Here is a 19440-nt window from a genome sequence, read left to right on the forward strand (position 1 = left end):
TCTGAAGGTTTCAGCAAAACAGGAGGTGGGTTCCAAGTCCTTCGAGGTCAGAGCTGTCCTATCACCAATTTTGAGGTCGGAATCCCCTGTGGGGGCTGCAAAAGCCCTGTACATCACATACTTTTCCAAGTGCATATGCTTGTTGGCGTTGCCAAAACACTTGCACTGGGCTCCAAGTAGCCCCAAACTCTGGCACCATTTTCACCAAAGAACTTTGGCATCCTCACACTGAGAGCTCCGTGGCCTGTTGCTTTGTAATTCTACTTGTGGTCTCCTCGCAAATCCTGTGCCACCAGCCCGTGGGTCCTCTTGAGAGTCAACTCTACTTTTCTTGGGCTCCCCTGGTTGCTGCATGCATGCCATTATTCCTCTATGTTTGGTGAGTCTCCTGGACCTTTCTGATCTGAACCATACCATTTCTTGACTATCTACATGGGTTGCTGCTGCCAAGGCTTGTTAGTGCTCCAGCAGGATATTGACCCCTCAGCTCTCAACATCCTTCATGGGACAGCTAGTATCTGGCTCTTGGTTGCCCTCGACATCGCCTGGTCCCAGTGGCTGTATAGTCAAGAATCCCCCCAACTCACATGAAGCACCTGACATTGGTGGGCATTCGTCTACCGAGCCCATGGTCATCTCTGAGTGACCCAGACTCAGTCCCCTCTGCTTTACGGCACTCTTCATCTAGAATCTACTTTTGGATTCCATTGGACACTTTCCTTCTTTCCCGCAGTGGCATTTCCTTGAAGTCCTCAATTGAGATCGACGGCGGTCTCCAACACCACTTCAGCCGTATGCACCTGGCTTCCCTGGGATAGGTTACTCTGGTACAATGGTATCCATGGATGGGGTGGCTCTCCAACCAACTATTCTCCAATAAGATTCCTTGTAATCCACTGCGAAGGGTCCTTAGACTGTAAATCTGCTCCCATTGAATTATACTTAGCACACAGCTGTGTTCTCACACTGCACCTTTCCTCCATGGCATCCCTATCTACTCACCTTGGGTGGTTCCTTGGGGTCCCAGGGATTCTACATCCTCTAGACACTGGTTCTTATACCACTATTTTAGTATATGGTTTGGTCTCCCCCTGGAGTCCACTGTGTATTAGTGATACTTACAATTGTTTCTGTTCTACAGGAGTATGTGCTTTGTGTTCATCTGCGTGTAGCAGACACTGTGAAGTATTTAGAGTGTGTTATAATATTAAGTACACATTTTTATGACTACTGTGTTGTTCTCCTTTCTTCTAACTAATATGATAAGGTTGCATTCGGTTAAAACAAGCTGCCTAACATTTAGGCTGCTATCCACAGCTACCACCTGGATAGCTTTCTAAGGTTATCTTTGAGCTCTTAAATAACCATAAGGGTTGTTTGGACTGGTACAAGGTGCCCACTTTAATTGGTGGACAGCATATACCAGGCCAACTTCCCACAATCTAGAAAGTGTTATTTTTATTTTTCCTGAATGTTCACCACAATTGTAGGTGCAGTAACACATACTTTTGCATATTCTGATATTTTTAAAAGAAGAACTGTTTTTTGTCCTTGAGTTTGTAACAAAAAATGTGAGTGCATGATGTCATGCGCAAGTCTTGGACTGGAACAATACCCTTGAAGTAAAAAATACTATGTTTGGACATACGTTAACACTTTCCCCACTGTGTATGTGTGCTGTACAGTGCAAAGTGTTTTTCCAAACTATACGCTTTCCTGATAGAGAAGTTAATGTTTGGTGCAAATTCCAATCTTTTTTAGCTGATAGACTTTGTGTAAAAATCCACAGGTGGTTGCTTAGAAATGCTAATGCCCTACACATTAAATGACGCTTTGGAACATTTAGTGCATAGTGCTGATTTGTATTAACCTATGCTACTGCCCAGAACAAATCAGGTTTCGTTTTTACTAGTAAATCCCCAAATAATGCTTAACACTTTCATGATGGACACACATGCACAAAGTGTTAGTAATACTGCCCCTCATTGTATCTGTGGGCTACATGAGATTTCTGCCAAAATTGCAGAACGTTGTTTACAGTTTTGAGGGATAGAAATCACAACATACCCCAAATCGCTGTCTTCTATAGGATCTCAGGATCGGGCACAGGCATCTCTTCATCTCTTCTCAGAACACTCCAACCAAGGGACAACTCCAGAGAAACTGCAATAAAGTGTCTATTTCACTGCAACCCTTAAACCCTTTAAAGAAGCAGGATCTGCGATGACACTAGTCATGGCAAATTGTGTACTGTAAAGCTACTTTATTACAATGACATATTGGAAATAATACCGCCACTGCATAAGTTTGCTGTTGTGACTATTTTAGCCTCAGCTACATCCCTCAAGGCAAAAAAATCATCCCAAACGAATAGCATGACGTATCTATCACCGCACAGTATCATTCAATGAAGGTAGTGTGGCAGGATATTTCACACATCATGCAAGGTATGTAATACTTCATTTTTGAGACTGTAGCTCTGTGAGCTGTTTTATGACTGTAATGCCAGGTGATTATTGCCTCAGGTTTGCTTTACATAATTGACATAAGACTCTCCAGTCATACATAAGGCTAGTGAATAGAGGTATTAATAGAGGCTTGATTTCTAGATTAGAGAAAATGTCTTTCTATTGTTTGCTACATGTTGTGCTTCTAAAACATGTTAAATGGCATTGCTATTTATGAGTGATATTTAGAGAGTCCCCAAAGGCCCTTCCTTGAGAGTGGCTCAGTAAATGGGATGGATTTTCTCCCCCTGCCCAGGTTACTGATACTGTGGATACTGGTATTCTAGATGCACGGAAAATCAGGTTTTGTATGTTAGACCCAAGGTTACACTGAGAAATTATGAATTACCACTAGAATTCATAAATTACGTCCAGTTAAACCTGCAATTCCTTATGTTATTTCAAAAATTCTAAATCCTAGGTGATAATAACTATTTATTTGGAACTAATAGTCCCTATGAGGGTAACTGCTGTTACCAACCCAATTGAAATTAGGAGTTTAATATTTAATAAAGGCCTTCACATAGTGCAAACCCATCACAATTATGTTGGAGAATGTTCATGTTTGCTCCATCTCAGTTTATGATATTCCAAATGTTTCCTACTTTAAATACCACTCTTCTTAAGGGTGAAAGCTTCCATTAGCAGCCCTAGAATCATCATTGTGTCACTTTGGATCTTTCGCAGTGGACTGCAAACTAGGGGGTTGTTCCAGAGGAGAATGGGCTGCCTTGGCCCAACTTAAAAAATCCCACATATGTATTTATATTATTGTACTTAGAATATTTATAAAGTACTCCATCATCCCCTAAGGGATATTCCAGTGCTGAACCATAGATGCAGAGCGCCATATACTCATCACCTCTAAATGGGGAAAAAAACAGGTCTTCAACTGCTTCCAAAACATCAGCCTATAGTCTTTGAGACAAATTTTCGATGGTAGAGAATTCCAATACAGTCCTGCTAAATAACTATAATTACAGCCAACCATCCAGGCTTACTTGATTCGTCTACTGCACAACAAGTTTTGATTCAAAGATATCAGTGCTCCTGTTGGCGCATAAGAAGTAATTTGGTCATGCAAAATTGCTGGCCCTTGATCATGGAGTGCCTTGTAAAAATAACAAAGTAACTTAAATTAGGCTCACTTATGCACCGGAAGCCATTGTTGCAAGTTAAGGTAAGCTGAGGCCGAACTTCCTCTGGAGCAGTTAAAATTGAATTGTGTGCTTCATTCTGGATGAGTAGCAGGTGATTAAACAGTAATAATAATAAGATTTTATTGTGTATAGTTAATTAAAACCATTCCATTTTTGTATGAAAAATCATCAATTTTGTCTGAACTTTCCTATTTACAAGCAAAAGTCATTTATGCTTAACCCCTTCGCTGCTCATGACGAGCTCAGCTCGTCATGAGGCACGGTTGAGCTGTGCTTATGATGAGCTGAGCTCGTCATGAACAATGGGGAAACTCAAAGCTCAGCATAGGAGGGGAAAACTCAAAGCAGCCAAGGTGTTAATACACAAGAAACTTTTACCTAGTGTATTGACTCCCAGTACGGCACGATTTAGATGCTAATTGAGTATGAGTCATCTAGCCATTTTTAATTGTTTGTGTGCAAAACTCATTTGTGCATTCTTGTAATTGTTCAGGTCTTTGCACCAAAATTGAAAATTTGCAAAAACTCTCTATAGTCCATGAAAAATGTAAGCTGATACTACTGGGTGCTACTCATCCTTGATTTTCTAATTTAACAACTAGTACAAAAATGCAAAGACACGTGTCGTGACGAAGCGATAGTCTCTAAGATCGGCCTAACAGTCAAAAAAAGAAAATGTATGTACAGGTTAATGCTCAGCATTAATCCTCCTCAATTTCATATCTGATTCATGTGCAAAAGTAAACTAGATGTTATGGCTCCTCGATTTCTTGACTAAAAATGTGTGCAAAAATGCAAGTACAAACTATATACAGAATGATACCATATATTAATGATCCTCAATTTCATCGCTGGATTCATGTACAAAATGCAAATTTACTGATCGTCAAGACAGTTGTAATGTCCAAGGTCGACATAACAACAATTATACAAGTTATTACCATATATTAATGATCCTCAATTTCATTGCCATAGTCGTGTGCAGGAATACAAATGTGCTTTTCACTAAGATAATGATAATGAAGTTCTTGCTCTACTGGCCTTAAGACTTAAGTATAATATGTGGCATGATTGTTGATATCTAAATAATTAATCATCATTAGAGTCCTGTCAATAATAATGCACTATGGTTCCATACTAGGCCTTTGATATCCGCCACCAGAATTCCAAGTGTACAACGGATGTAAGTGCAATATAGCGGTCATATGCTGTGAGTATTATCTGCTTGATTTTTGTATCAATGTGCTAACTTAATGCAAAAATCTGGCAGCAATGCATGAAATCTGGATTGATTGGCTGTTTAGCAATGACATTACGGACGATCGACATGATCTAACTTTGAGCAAGAAGAATGCTTGGAGTAAATATTGCCACCTTGGATTATTCACAGCTTGGCAAATACATAAGAAATGTAGAATTGTTCCTTCCATCTGGTTGCAGAGTCTGCACTACATTGTTGACCATGTTTGTTTCCAAGTTTGGACCTGGATTTTTGAGCTAAATGTACCCAGTCGAAACAAAAGTAGCAAATGCCGGACTGATAGATTTATGTTTTGGATGAGGTACAACTGTGGTGCTCGGATCTCGTATGTGGGTAAAACCATCCAGCTCTGTTTTTTCTTTGCTATAGCAGCATTGTCCATCAGCCAAGCTTTTTGATTTGCAGCAATGTTGACTATTTTTTTTGAATGCAGTGAATCTGTGATTGGTGGTCCAGGCATCATGCATATTGAGTATTGTTAGGGCTTGATCGAGTAGTGTTTGCCAGTCATTCTTTCATTTTGGCTAGCTTTGCATTTCTGTCCAGCAATGCCCAAGCAAGGTTTCCTCCTGAGCTGCTTTTAATTTCCAACACATTTTTATTATTGATTCTTGCCTTACCGGATGTTGATTAAACAACCCAAATTCCAAGCAAACTTGTGCTTGAGGTGTGAATGGCGGAATCCAAAAAATGTGGATTGTTGGAGATTAAAAAAATTGGCATCTTGGCCATTGAACAATTCAGAACCGTAGGTGAGAGTTGGAAGGAATTTGGCAGCAACAACTTTTAGCAAATGGGAATTCAATGTACACTTTAATTTCACTTTTAGTGTGTTTAATGCAAATCGTAGTTTTTTTGCTTGTGCTCTTCTGTTGAATAAGTGACCCTTGAGTGTGAATACCACTCCCTAGATATTTGTAGGAGGCACAGTGCTCTATGCTGTTTCCTGCTGAATACCACTTATGTTTTTTCCTGTTGGGCCCGGTATTTGCTGAGAAACAGATGACCTTGGTTTTGTTATATTTTAGCGACAGACCGAGCTCCTTAGCATATTCCATTAGCTTCGTAATCAGGCGCTGTAAACCTACTGGGGTCTGGCTTCATAAAACAATATCCTCTGCATACTGCAAACTTCAAAATTGATAGTGGGTTATCTTTGGAGGGTCACTTTGGACTTCTGATAGCCTAGTGTCTAAATCTGCAGTGAATATGTAAAAAAAAAACTAGGAGCTAGCACACATCCTTGCTTTAAACCAATATGCGCTGGAATCTTTGCTGTATTTCTTTCCCCATTTCCTAGTTTGATCTGAACCCTGGTAGATGTATACAAATTAACTATGGCCCATAGTAGTAGTAGTGGAGTACCCCATTTCGACATCTTCTGTCACAAGACATCTCTGGGTACCATTTTGAAGGCTGCTTTTAGGTCAACAAAGTACATGTACAGTTTGATGGATTTTTGCTGTGCTTTTTCGACTAGAAGATTAAATGCCAGAAGATTGCATGTTATACTTGTGCCTGGTCTAAAGCCTGTCTGTGTGATTGGAAGAATCTTGCTTGATGTAACCCATTCTTCCAAGTCTTTGAGGAGATTTGACACATATATTTTGGCTTCTACATTGATAAGTGCGATCAACCTGTAATTAGCTGGTTCCGTTCTGATGCCAGCTTTAAATATCAGATTCAGAATGCTGCCTCTCCGTGATACCGGTATGCTGTTTGTTTGGAAGGCATAGTTGAACAGTGGAGTGAAGAATTCTGCCCCAAAAATGTATCTTGTTTGTAAAGCACTTTTGGCAAGCCATTTGGGACATGTGCTCCACTGGATCTGCGTTTTTTTTAATAGTATCTCAACCTGGATAATTCGTAGGCAATTTCCCTCAGGCATCGTTTCAAAATGACCATTTTTAGGTAATACGCAGTGTGCTGATCTATATTCATCGCTGGATATTTGTTAGTTACAGCCTTGTCAATTTGCATTAGATGGGATATCCAGTCTGCCTCTAAAATATTTGTGTTGTGTTGGCGAAGGAGTCATTTACTATGTTATTTATTTCCGCCAAGAACTTCTTGTTATTATTTGATTTGCTTGTCTGCAGCAACGTTACCCAAATTTCTGTTTGGTGTAATTTCTATGCTGTCCAAACTTCTTTTTTTGTCTGTTTTCCTTAGCTGATATATTTGGTGCGTTGTACATTTACTCGTTGCCGGAGCATTACCTCGTAATATTCTTATGTCCCGTTTTGTTCCTGCTAATGAGCTATGAGACTTTGATATTGTTATCCTGGGTTTATTCTCATGGTACTTTTTTGTGATGAGAATTTGGAGATAAGCGTCACTATCATATTTTCCCAATTAGTTCAGGGCTGTATCAAATTTTGTTCTTGTGTGTTCCCCCGTATGATTTTTTAGTTAATTCATTAATACACAAGCGTTTTGCCATTCCATGCAAGCCTTTTTAGTTTGTACAGACTGGGGACTTCCAATAGATCGTTTCTTTCAGCCACTCTTGAAATATAAATACAGAGGTCGATTACCTGAGGACTATGATTGATCTCTAGTCTATGGATTATTTGGTAGCTGGAGATAATTTGTGATAGCTATATATCCACTATTGTATAATCTAGAACCGAGTGTACCTGCTTGGATATTCTAGTTGGTGCAGCTGGTTGATCCTGCAGATGATGGCCATTTAATGTTATCATCCCTATTTCCGATACAGGGTGGATGATTTTCCCTTTACATTTGTTTTGTTGTTCGTTTTGATCTTGGTCCTCTTGTAATCAATACATGTTGAAGTCGCCTGTCAGCACAATGCCTGCATGTGGAAAGGTAGATTGCAATGATTTAAGCAGCACTTTAAGGCTCACAATTTTCTCTTGTTTTGCCTTGAATCCCGGGTGGATATATACATTACATATTAATAGCGAATTTTTCACATGGTTGCGCAGCAAGTCGTCAGTGGGGTATCTTGTGGTAATAAAATGTTAATGCATTGGATCCACGTTTGTCCTAACTCAATCAATTTATAGATCCATGGTATGCTAGTACTGAGATAAGTTCATAACCTACCAGATGCTCTGCCTGATGCTTTTCTCTTGGTGGCATATTGATGGAATTCTTTAAAGCCATTAATTGATGTGGGTGCCATTGCCCAAGTTTCTTGAAGTAGTAAGATATCAAATTCTTTTAAAAAAATAAAGAGGTCTGCCTCGTCTGTCTTGCTGATGAGCCCATTGATGTTCCAGGAGTATACTTGTGAGTTGCTTTTTCATGCCTCATTTTTCTTGGTCTCAATTCCCCTGATCGTTGGAAAAAGGACCTTCTGGTTTTTGCTGGCTGCTGCGATTGCTACCTGTCGCTAATGCACAGATTAGACCAGCTCTCCTGGGTGCTGATGGTGGATCCCACTGCTCCCCGGAGTTGGCCTCTGGCTGTTGCCGGTTTTAGCTCAGCTGTTGGACATAGCAAGCCAGGATACCATTCTAGTTACATTGTTTTTATCTCAATTCCCTATTTGGCAAAGAGATCTATGTGGCACCAAAATTCCATCGTAATTTTAGTGTCGCTTCAAGTTATGACTTTCATTTCTCTCCCATCTGCAATCAGGAGTGGTTTGAATTGTGCACTTTCAATATGATTTGTATTTTGATGTTTTAAGTTCAATGGAACTTGTGAGCTTGAGTATTGTGATGCAGTTGAGAATGCCATGGCATCCTCTTGAATTATAGTGTGGAATCAAATCTAACATTAATGTGCCTTCTGGGAGCTTTTGACCATCATTACTTAGTGAGGGATCAGATTTGTGGTAGTATAATCCCGCAGAAATTCCACTGGATTTATTTTCTCCAGGAAGAGTTTTTCCTTCAGATTGAATTTGAAAGCAGGTTGTTTTTGTCAAATCGGTGTTTATATTCTGAGGTTCGGTTTAATCTCCCAATAGAGGGAATTTATCAGACTGGGTTACCCAGGGATGCCTAGTTTTTAGTGGTTGCTGCAATTCAGCCGATGGTTTGCTGTTATGGACATTTGATTGCTTGGTAATTTATTGAGATATACTTGGTTGTTCTGACTGAGATGTGCATTAAATGGCCATCTTCCTTTTGATCTTATATGGGGGGTGAGTGCTGGCTGGAAGACTTTAAAGCCTCATATCTCTTGTGATGTTGAAACGGACAGGTGATTATTTGTTCCACCGTGATCAAGTTCATGTCTGTGCTCAGATGACTTTTTTAGAGAATACATTTTGCCTTATTTGTCGCAAGCCTATTTCCGGGGCCTACCTTTGGCAAATTGGCTTGCTGACCAGTTTCAAAGGTTAACCCTTGTGCGTGATTTAGGGAAGTCTGTATTATAGTTTGGCCTCTCTTTTGCCTGTTGTTCCTTGACTCTCTCAGTCACTTGCGTTACTGTTTAGTTAGTGGATTGCTGGCTTTTTGTCACTCTGGTTTTAGAGCTCCTACAGCAAACGATGGTGTATCAAGGTGTTGGTTACTTTGCATAGAAGCATTGTTTGAAGTTCCTGGCAGAATGTCATCTTAGTCTGAGTCTCTCAGGGTACCGTCAAGTTCAACTATGCTTTCGTAGTACCCAGAAGGATTGAATGGTGCTGAACTGGTTTTGGCTGAAACACCAACAGCGCAAGTAGTTGTGAAGGTGTTCGTTGTTTTTTTTACTTCTACCACAATGTCTATGAAAATCATCAGGATGGTCTTCAGTTTGGCCATAGTGGTGAAACATTGGCATTCATGATACCTTATTTGTAGATCTTTTTGCACCCGTTCAATTATGCCAGAGACATGTGATGCCAGGACTAGTAGAAGGTCGACTTGCAACTCTAGTTTTTCTGCATGCTGAAATAATGCTGAAGAATTGGCCTCGATGATATTGATAATAGTCGACCATAACGGAGCTTGTAGAGGTGAAAAATGATCTGCCTGGTGCTCATCTGTTTGCTGGCTTAAGAGGATATCTTCTCCGTATTTGTTTTACATTTTATCCATGACACCACTTGCCAGGTCGTCTGTTTGCAGGCTTACTAGATTATCGTCTCCAGATTTATTTGCAATTTTGTCCATGACGCATTACACCAGTCCGTTGCTTGATTAGGTGGTAAGGCCAAACTCTGAACTAGTCTTTGTTGGTTAGAGAATAGTTTTGTAATGATAGAAGGGACCTAAGGACAGTTTGTATTTGCGAGGGAGTTTTAACCTTTTGAGCTTCGTGTGTTGGCCCAATAGAACTTATTAAGCATTCCTGAGTTTCCAAAACAAGTTTGGGCGGAATCTCTAACTAACACCATAACTTGATTTTATCTTCAGATTCAACAGAGTGCTTGACCATGCTATCCCTGCTGAACCTCGACCAAAAGAGTGCCTGGATTTTGCCGAATCTAGCCCTGAGGGTGCGGGGGGATGGTGAGAGATATTCCAACTGTTGCTCTATTGGTGCTTCTGGCGCCGCGTTCATTACGTTTAATTGTATTGTTTGCAGTGCATTTATTTGAGATGTCACAATTACTTGATTGCCAGGTGTTTTCAAAGACTTTGTGGTACTATGGCTGTCCTCTAGTGGGATACTGGTTTGTACACACGCCATATTTGGTGGGGGCCAGCTAAAGATGACATAACTGAGATCTGGGACCTGGAGAGATTTGGAAGTCAGTGATTTTTTTGATGATTTCCACCCACTGTTTTTTTTCCTTTGTGTTGGTGACAGTGTTTGCAAAAATTCCAAGATTATTTCCAGGTGTGTTGCTGCTGTGGGTTGGGGGGAAGCCCTTAACTGGTCTTCCTTCTCCTACTGGTGTTCTGGCGAGTTTTTTCCTTTGGCTTGACCTCAGATCTAGTTCTCACAGATCTCATTTCGGACCTCTTATCTAGAAGCTACCATAGAGGCTCACGCTACTTTAACTTCTAGATTCACTGGCTGCAAAGTAAATTAAAGCTCAAGCTAATTCAGCACCAACAGTGCTCGAGCAATGTCCTGTGACCAATCTTGCAGTTTGCACTCCAACTTAATGACTGAGAGAAGGTAAAAGTATGTGAAGGTGATGGTCAGAGAGGGCTCAGGGGTATGAAGGTGGAAGTAGGTGAGTGGAAAGCAGTCAAAAGCAATGGAAAGCAGTGGAAAAAAAGAAGGAGCCAGCTGGAGTCGAGCATGAGCAGGGCATTCTCACAGATCGCAAGCTGCACCCAACCTAGTTGGGCTGCTTCCGCAGTCTGCTGGGCTCAACACTCAGCGGCCGCCACTAAAGATGGCCGCGCTCACTGCTCTTTGCTCACCTCTTGTTCTTGTTTGCCATGGTTGTGGCTTCATTGTAGCTCTCTCCAGGTTCCAGGTCCAGGTCCCAAGCCCCAGATTTCTTCTCTCCTTCCTTATTGCGCACACGCTCACTTTCCGCCACTTGTTCTGTAGGCTCCATAGACTCCGCTGGGTTCCACAGGGTTCCGCTGTGTTCCCAAGCCCACTGTTTTACGGCCTGCCTCACCCATCTCTACAGCACAGCCCACATGTAGCCCAGCCCATGTTCCACCACCACTACCACATCCTCCCTCCGCTGAGCTCCCGCAGCTGAATGCAAGCTAGAATCCTGGCCCCCAAGCGGTGTGTTAGGGTAAGGCCAAAATTGCCAGGCTGAGTGGGGCGGCCAGACCTGTGGTGCAAATCCGGCGAGATCGGGTGGCAAACGATAGATAAACGGTGAGCACGGGCTCTGGGGAGCCACACTGCATGATCTTGTGTGAGGTCCTGTATACTCCTCCCTCATGCCTCATGTCTCATGATTAAACAGATATTCGCCCATTCCGAAATACTTAGTATTATCATAATCTAATCTTCTCATAATCTGTGCCTGGATAACATTCCTACCCCATACTACTGGAATCCATTGAAAGTTTCCTCAGTATGTGTTGAAGTACAAAACATCTACCATACTCTGAATTCACCAGATCTTGCATCAAAAGAGAGTCATGTAATAGAAATCCCAAGTTTTTAGCCACTCTTTTTGGATTGGGTCAGGACGTAAATGGACAGCAACCACACATCATTCAACACTTCTATAACTTATTCTAGTGGTGGCCTATTGTAGTCTGGGCTGGTAAAAAATGTTTCCCCTAGCTAAGTGCTTTAAGAACAAGAACATTATCTTTCTGTGCGGTTGACTATTATTAGGCAAAAGTGCCATGCTCCATAGAGGAAGTACCTTTTAGCACAATACTCTTTATGCAGTGCACATTAGCAACTTTAAACTTGTGGCATGGCCTTGGGACAGTGTGAAGGGCTTAGCCTTCACCCATGCAATGTGTTAATTAAATGCTAGTACCACAATTACACGTATTCTATGCAGGACATGACCTTCGGCAACCATGGTACTCAAGATGTTGGTGCTAGATTGGAACTCTGCTGCAATTCCTTTAGGGCCGTCCATTCTGCTATGCAAGAATGAATGAATGAAAATAAATTTCTATAGCGCTACTAAGCCCAATGGGCGTCAAGGCGCCTAAGGAAAAATATGTAAAAATATGGTTAAACAAACATTGTCAGCTATGACGTCTAAGTGTGGCAAGGATTTCAGAATGGTTCCTATTCTTGTACTGCAGTATGCAAAGTATAAACTGGCTGATATGAAATTAGTGCATTTTAAGCTATCTGACATAAAGTCTATTGTAGCCTACAGAAGCCATTTAGGGCCAAATGTAAGATAGTTATTTGCATGCGCAACTGAGTTTTAGACCCGTTTGCTCCAGCAAAAAACCTAAGACCCATCTACTAATCCTATTTAGCGAGTCACAAATTGATTTGTGACTCGCTAAATAGGATTAGCGACTCGCTATTACGAAGTGACGTTCCAAGGGCATCCCTTCCAAATAGCGACTCTGAACCCTAGGTAAGAATGTTTTGCGCTGCATTTGCGGTTGCGAAACACTCGCAGTTTACAACCCTCTTCAAGACCCCTTCGCCATTGTAAATGGGTGCACAAACATTTTTAAGAGCAGGCAATGATCCCAGGGACCACTACCTGCTCTTAAAAAATGAAAATAAACGGTTTATTGACAAAGCAGTCCCAGACATGCTGTTCTGCTGAACCCCAGCAGGTCAACATCCCTGGGAGTGAAAATTGCGACAGCCTCATTAATATGCATAAGGCATGCAAGTTGCGACCCCATTGTGAATCGCAAACAGTGTCTCTGACACTGTTGTACATTTATGTTTGCGACTTTCAAATTGCGACTCGCAATTTCATGCAATTTGTGAGTTTCAAACATTATTGGTAGCACATCTGGCCCTTAGTGATGTATTGTAGTGCATGGAAACAAAAAAAATCAACAAGATTCTTCAGATTTACATTTTGAGGTCTGATTTTCCTTTGAGGATTTTTAAAAATGCTCATGTGATGGATCACTTTCCAAAGAATTCCTATGCATTTTATAGGGTGAATGCAAGTATGATCCCCAAAAACTTTCCCTTTGATAAATTGGTACAAAATGTCCAGGACAAATTACAGTTTTTTTCCAAGTTATGCACTAATTTGCTTGTATGGGGGAAATAGTCCTGGTCACTGAAGAAGTGTCTTTAATACTGGATTGTACCTAAACACTACCCAAAGTTAGCTGATCATTGCTAAAGCATTCTTTGAAAAGTGGTGTTGAAAGAACGTCCTCATCAGGGACCTTGCCCTAGTGCCTAGAGACTGTTGGCCTTTAGCTTTGAGGATGCTGATTACAGGTTCTTATGAAAAGCAAATAGATTTAATTAATGTTATCCTTTTGATAAGTTTTAAAATTGGATATATCAGATAGTTTTTATATTATTTGCTGGGAATATGTCTTTGTAAAGGATTTTTTTAATGATTGAACTAGTTATTATGATTGCAATATGAAGTTCTTGTGATTGCAATGATTTTAAGTAATCAAGCAATAAAGATTTATACACACACAAATAGATTTAATAGCATGGCTAGGGGTATTATTATTTGCTGACTAGGACCCAGCTGGATTTTGGCAGAGGGATGGTGATCTGCCTCAGTGATATAATCAATGTGATATGGTATGTCCCACTGATGTTGTCAAGTTTGATGTCATCATGCGTAATGAAATGACCATTGTATCAATGGGATTTATAGTGGAGTCACTCACCATAACTGGTGAAAGTCATTACATTAGTTTCAAGGTTGAAGGGATGCTATGATATTGTTAAAAAATTAAACGTTTAGAGTTGTCCCATTCAAACATTATTCTCTCCGTGCCAATGACCATGAGCTCACAGATGGATTGACTAGTGACATCATTATGACATCAGTGGGAAAAGAAATACCACATCACCATTGATGCTACTAATAACACAAAATCAGTTCATCACTTGCTTTTCAGTGCTAATACTGTCTTGCTTTATACATGTACCAGCGGAATATTTTATGATTTATGTTTACATCGGCAGGCATATTTCTTTCTTTATCTCTTGTGTTTTAATGGAATGTGATAATTGTAACTTATTGAATATTGTTCATTTTTGCACAGTGTGCCTTCAGCCCTTGTTAAGTTTTGCAATTTAAAGTGCAATACCAGCAAATATAAATAGGGCTCTCTATATTTCTAGGCTGTTTCCAGTCAGCTATGTGTGGGATGGAGTGCAGAGTCTGCCATCAGCCCCATGAGTATGGTGAAAATGTGAGCCTGGCAAGCTCTGGTAGAAATGTTGTTGAACAAAGGGTCACACTGCATGTGGCCCCATTCTCAATGTAATAAGGACTAACTTGGTTCCCAGGGGTACTATTACCTGTCAAAGGTCTTAGGTGATCTGTACTACAAATCGGACTATGAGGGTAGTTTTAGAAATGAGGGATCCCTGGAAAATCAATAATTTTCAACATGTTCCCCTGCTTATTCATCTATTCCAACCAGTCACTTTGATCCCTGCAACAGCCAAAATCTCTCGGTAAAATAAACTGGGTCTTCTGTGTGTACGTTTGATGGAGCTGGTGACCTACTTCATCAGTTCCATAGGAATGTCTACTCTTGGGGTACAACAGTTTTCACATTCTTGGGTATCATTTATTTACTTTGGGAATTCCAATGAAAACTGCAACTTAGGAAACTCTCTAATTCCTTCCTTCCATTTTCACCCATCTGCACCAAATATTTTCAGATTCTCCTAAAATGGTAAAAGTTATAAGTAATCCTGGAAGAGAGGGATGAATAACACAAAATACAAGGGAGATAGACTGAAATATATAAGGAATGCCGATAACTAGAAAGGAATGAGAAGACAAAAGTCAGGAAGGTATTAAGAAACAAAGAAAAGGAAGGCCTAGAGGATGGAAAGATGTAAGGAAAGTAGAAGGGAAAAGTAAATACAGGAATGAAGGAATGAAGGAAGGGCAATGAAAGTAGAAATAGAGTATGATTAAAGAATGAATGATTGGAGAGGTAAAGAAAGTCAGAAAGTAAGCCTACAAGGATTATAGGAAAGAATGGGATACAGGAAGGCCTGAAGTACGAAAGGTAGGCATTGAGGGAAAAAAGAAGGAAGGTAGAAAAGTAGAAATTAATTAAATAGTGTAGGATGAAAAGGTGTGTCATATGTTCCATTCAGGCCCTTTGCTGTGTTATCTATTTTAGCATGAAAATGCTGCCGTCCTAACTTTTGTTTGCATAAGTTACTATACACACATATTTTGCTTTGTGCTACTCTGTATTTTCACACAGAACTTACTGTTATTTTGTGTTCTATATTTTCCTGGGACTTAGTCTGAACACCATAGGTCAAACTCTATCCGGATTTATAGAGCGCACAGATGCCCCAGCAAAGGGGCGTCCTGGTGCTTAACAGAACAGAAAAACCGGACAAAAACGATAATAGAACGAAAACACAGCAGCACTAAGGAGCTGGGGGAAAAAGGAATGTTTTTACAGCCTTCCTGAATGAAAAAAGCCCATCAATAGCACGTATGTGGACAGGAAGGGAATTCCATAACTTGGCAGCTAGAACTCTAAAAGAGCAGCCGCCGATCCTGGACCTCTTAAAATGCGGCACTATGGCTAAGTGGAGACCAGAAGACCTAAGAGAACGTGCTGGAACGTAAGGGGAAATGAGGTACTCCAGGATCTGAGGGGAGGAGTGTTTAAGGATTTTGACAGACAAAGAGATTTAAACATAACTCTCTGAGCAACAGGGAGCCAGTGGAGCTTGTGAATGGTTTTTCTGGCTGAACAAAATCTGGGTAAGCCAACCAGAGCCCTGGCGGCAGCGTTCTGAACGTGTTGGAGACGGGAAAGTTCAGCCTGATTAGCTCCAAGAAGAAGAGAGCTAGCATAGTCTAACTTAGACAGAATCATGGCTTGAACAATGAGTTGTCTAGTAGGAGCGTCGAAGAATTTAAAAATGGATCGGAGCTGACGCAAAGTCCCAAAACACGTAGCAGCAACCTTTTTGGTGTGAGTAGAGAAGCTCAGCTGGGAATCGAACCAAACCCCTAGAATTTTTACCTCAGTGACGGAGATAGGGGTAGGGCCAAGCTCGTGAGGCCACCAATTATCGCCCCATAGATGGATCTGTTTCCCACCAATGAGCACCTCGGTTTTCTTGACGTTCAATTGGAGGAAATTGTCAGTCATCCAGCCAGCCACAGATACAAGTCCTTCACGGAACTTAGCAGCCTCGAGATCGGAAGCCCTACTTATGGCAACCGCCAGCTGTGTGTCGTCCGCGTAGGACACCATAGACAGGTTCCCACGCATGGCGACAGCATCTAGCGGCTGCACATAGAGTTTGAATAAAGTGGGACTAAGAGCCGATCCCTGCGGGACTCCCTGGGCAATCGCATGAGGTTTAGATTCAAAAGGAGGAGTGGTAACCTTGAAGGTACGATCAGATAGAAAAGATCGGAATCACTCAAGTGCCAAATTGTTGACCCCAGCCTCAACCAGACGTTGGAGTAAAATGTCATGGGAGACAGTGTCGAACGCGGCACTGAGATCAAAAAGAACCAGTGCCGCCGTATTACCAGAATCAACCAACATGCGAAGATGTTCAGCCATATAGAGAAGCGCAGTCTCGGTGCTATGACCGGGCCTGAAGCCGTTCTGCGAAGGATCTAAAATATTAGCGGAATGGAGATGATTAGCTAAGATGGTATTAACATGGGCCTCGGTCAATTTAGCTGCCCACGGGAGGAGAGAAATGGGACGATAATTCTCCGATTTTTGAGGGTCCAGAGCAGGTTTTTTTAAAATAGGAATCACCTGGGCCTGTTTCCAAGCACTAAGGACAGAGCCTGAAGATAGGGACAAATGAATAAGCTCACATAACGGGGGAAGACAAAGGGAGGCAGATTCTCTAAATTGAGCGGGTCGTAGCGGATCCTTAGGAGAACCCGACTTCACTCTTGCTACAAGTTTATTAAAATCCTCCGTAGAGAGCTCTGGAAGGTACGATAGAGATAAGGTAGTTTTTGAAGTAACTATTGTATTCTGCTGAGACCCTGTGGAACTAGGGAAGGCCCGATAGATACCCTCCACCTTACTAATGAAGAAAGCAGCTAAATCCTCACAATGGAGGAAGAACAAATCTCAGCAGCTGATGTTCTGCAAGTAGTGAGATCTTTAAGAGCCTTAAAAATGAGTTTGGCAGGGTTGGTGCTAGCACTGAACTCACAAGAAAAATAAGCGGCCCGAGCCCTACAGATAGCTCTATGGTACTTCTTTATGGTAGCGAGGTACAGAGTTTTTTTTTCAGGTTGGTATGACTTACGCCGGCTCTTTCGACTTGTTTGCAGGATTTTTTTAAGAGCCGAAGCGAGTCATCATACCAAGGACTAGAATGAGTACGCCGCTGTTTACTCTCAGCAATAGGGATCAGCTTGTCCAAAGCTTTAATCAGCCAGTTATAGTAAAGATCGTAGCCTGACTCAACGTCAGTAAAAGGGCCCAAGGGAACAGCGCCCAGAAGCTGATGAAAATCGCTCAGTTTCAGTTTTTCCAAGGGCGTCTAAGAATAGTAGAAGTAGGGGCAGTTGGAGGTGGATCATTAAGCGTGAGATGACATTCCATTAGATGGTGGTCCATCCAGGCCATGGGCCTTGGAGACAGGACCTCAACCGATGCAAGGTTAGTAAAAAAAGGGTCCAAAATATGACCACACTGCCACTTGTTATTTGGTTTTGGTCTTGCTCTAGCACATATACATCACATACAAATGCAGCTGTTGTTTGGGAACATGTACTCTTTCAAAGATGCAATTCCTGTTAGGAGTTGTCCCCCTGCGCACAGCATATGTGATACCAACCACTGGTATAATGAAGTAGATCCAAACTTAAAGAAGTTTCACGTGTTTAATTCATAATTTCCAATGTTCAATTATCTTTTTTTCTGGCATTACGGTTGATTATATCATATCAAAACATTCCATTCATGTTTTTCCCATCAATCACAATGCATTTCGGGCAAGGATCCGATTCACGGGATACCACTATGGATACTATCTATTGAATACTACACCCCAACTCTCATGTGGCGTTCATTCACCATCCCGCAGAAATTATCCCCTGACGAACGGCATTAACTTAACAACTTAACAGATATTGGTATCACATATGCTGTGCGCAGGGGGATAACTCCTAACAGGAATTGCATCTTTGACAGTATCTAATGCTTCTAGGTCCAGAAAGCGAAGCCCCAGCAGCACGCAACAACTTTTCACCCGGTCACCTTAACCTCCTGTGGTGCGTGTCTTTCATCGTATAACATGTACTCTTTGTCATATGGGTATGCCCAAATCTGATCGGAAACTACACCTGACACGTAGAACCTTCATCTGTGCATGCCAAGGTACAGGGTCTGCTGCGGACACCGAGAGATCTTCAGATATATAATCACTTTACTTCTGTAGAAGAGGAAGGAGGTTAGTTTACCCTGTCTTATACAATGACAGCTCCTTTTGTGATTTATGGATTCCTTATTATGCTGATTGTGTTTTTGTTAGGCATCTTTTATTTGTTGTTGCACCTATACTGCATACTAAAGCATTCTAGATATAATACATGTTTTAAACTTCCCTCATGTCTCTGTCAGATCTTATTGTGGATATGTACAAGTGTGAGAGTAAATGGGTGTGTCCAGTCATCATGATTCCTGAGAGGGTTGGGAGGGTTGCGTTCTGGAGTATTTAATCACTTGTGCCTCTGTGAGTGAGTAGGAGGGCAAGTGAGACACTATAGCTAGTTTGTCCCCTGTTCATTGATTCTAAGGTAGTAGGATAACACAGTCCCTGCCTACTAAGGCTACATGGTCCCAAGCATAGTTCTGTGATTTAGCAGAGTCCCTGCAATGAAAGCAATGAAAATTAAGCTAGGCGACAGGTATAGAAGGATACTCAGAAAGAAAGCTATAACAAAAGAAGTAATATGTGATGGAAGGAAATGGAAAGGATGGGCAGCGGAAAAACACTGAGAGAGAGAGGAAGAGGCTGAATAAGGGAGATAGACATTGGAAAACAAGAGAAGAAGTTATAAAGA

The sequence above is a fragment of the Lissotriton vulgaris genome, chromosome 7 (genome assembly GCF_964263255.1).
Source record: "Lissotriton vulgaris chromosome 7, aLisVul1.2, whole genome shotgun sequence".
Lineage (NCBI taxonomy): Eukaryota > Metazoa > Chordata > Amphibia > Caudata > Salamandridae > Lissotriton > Lissotriton vulgaris.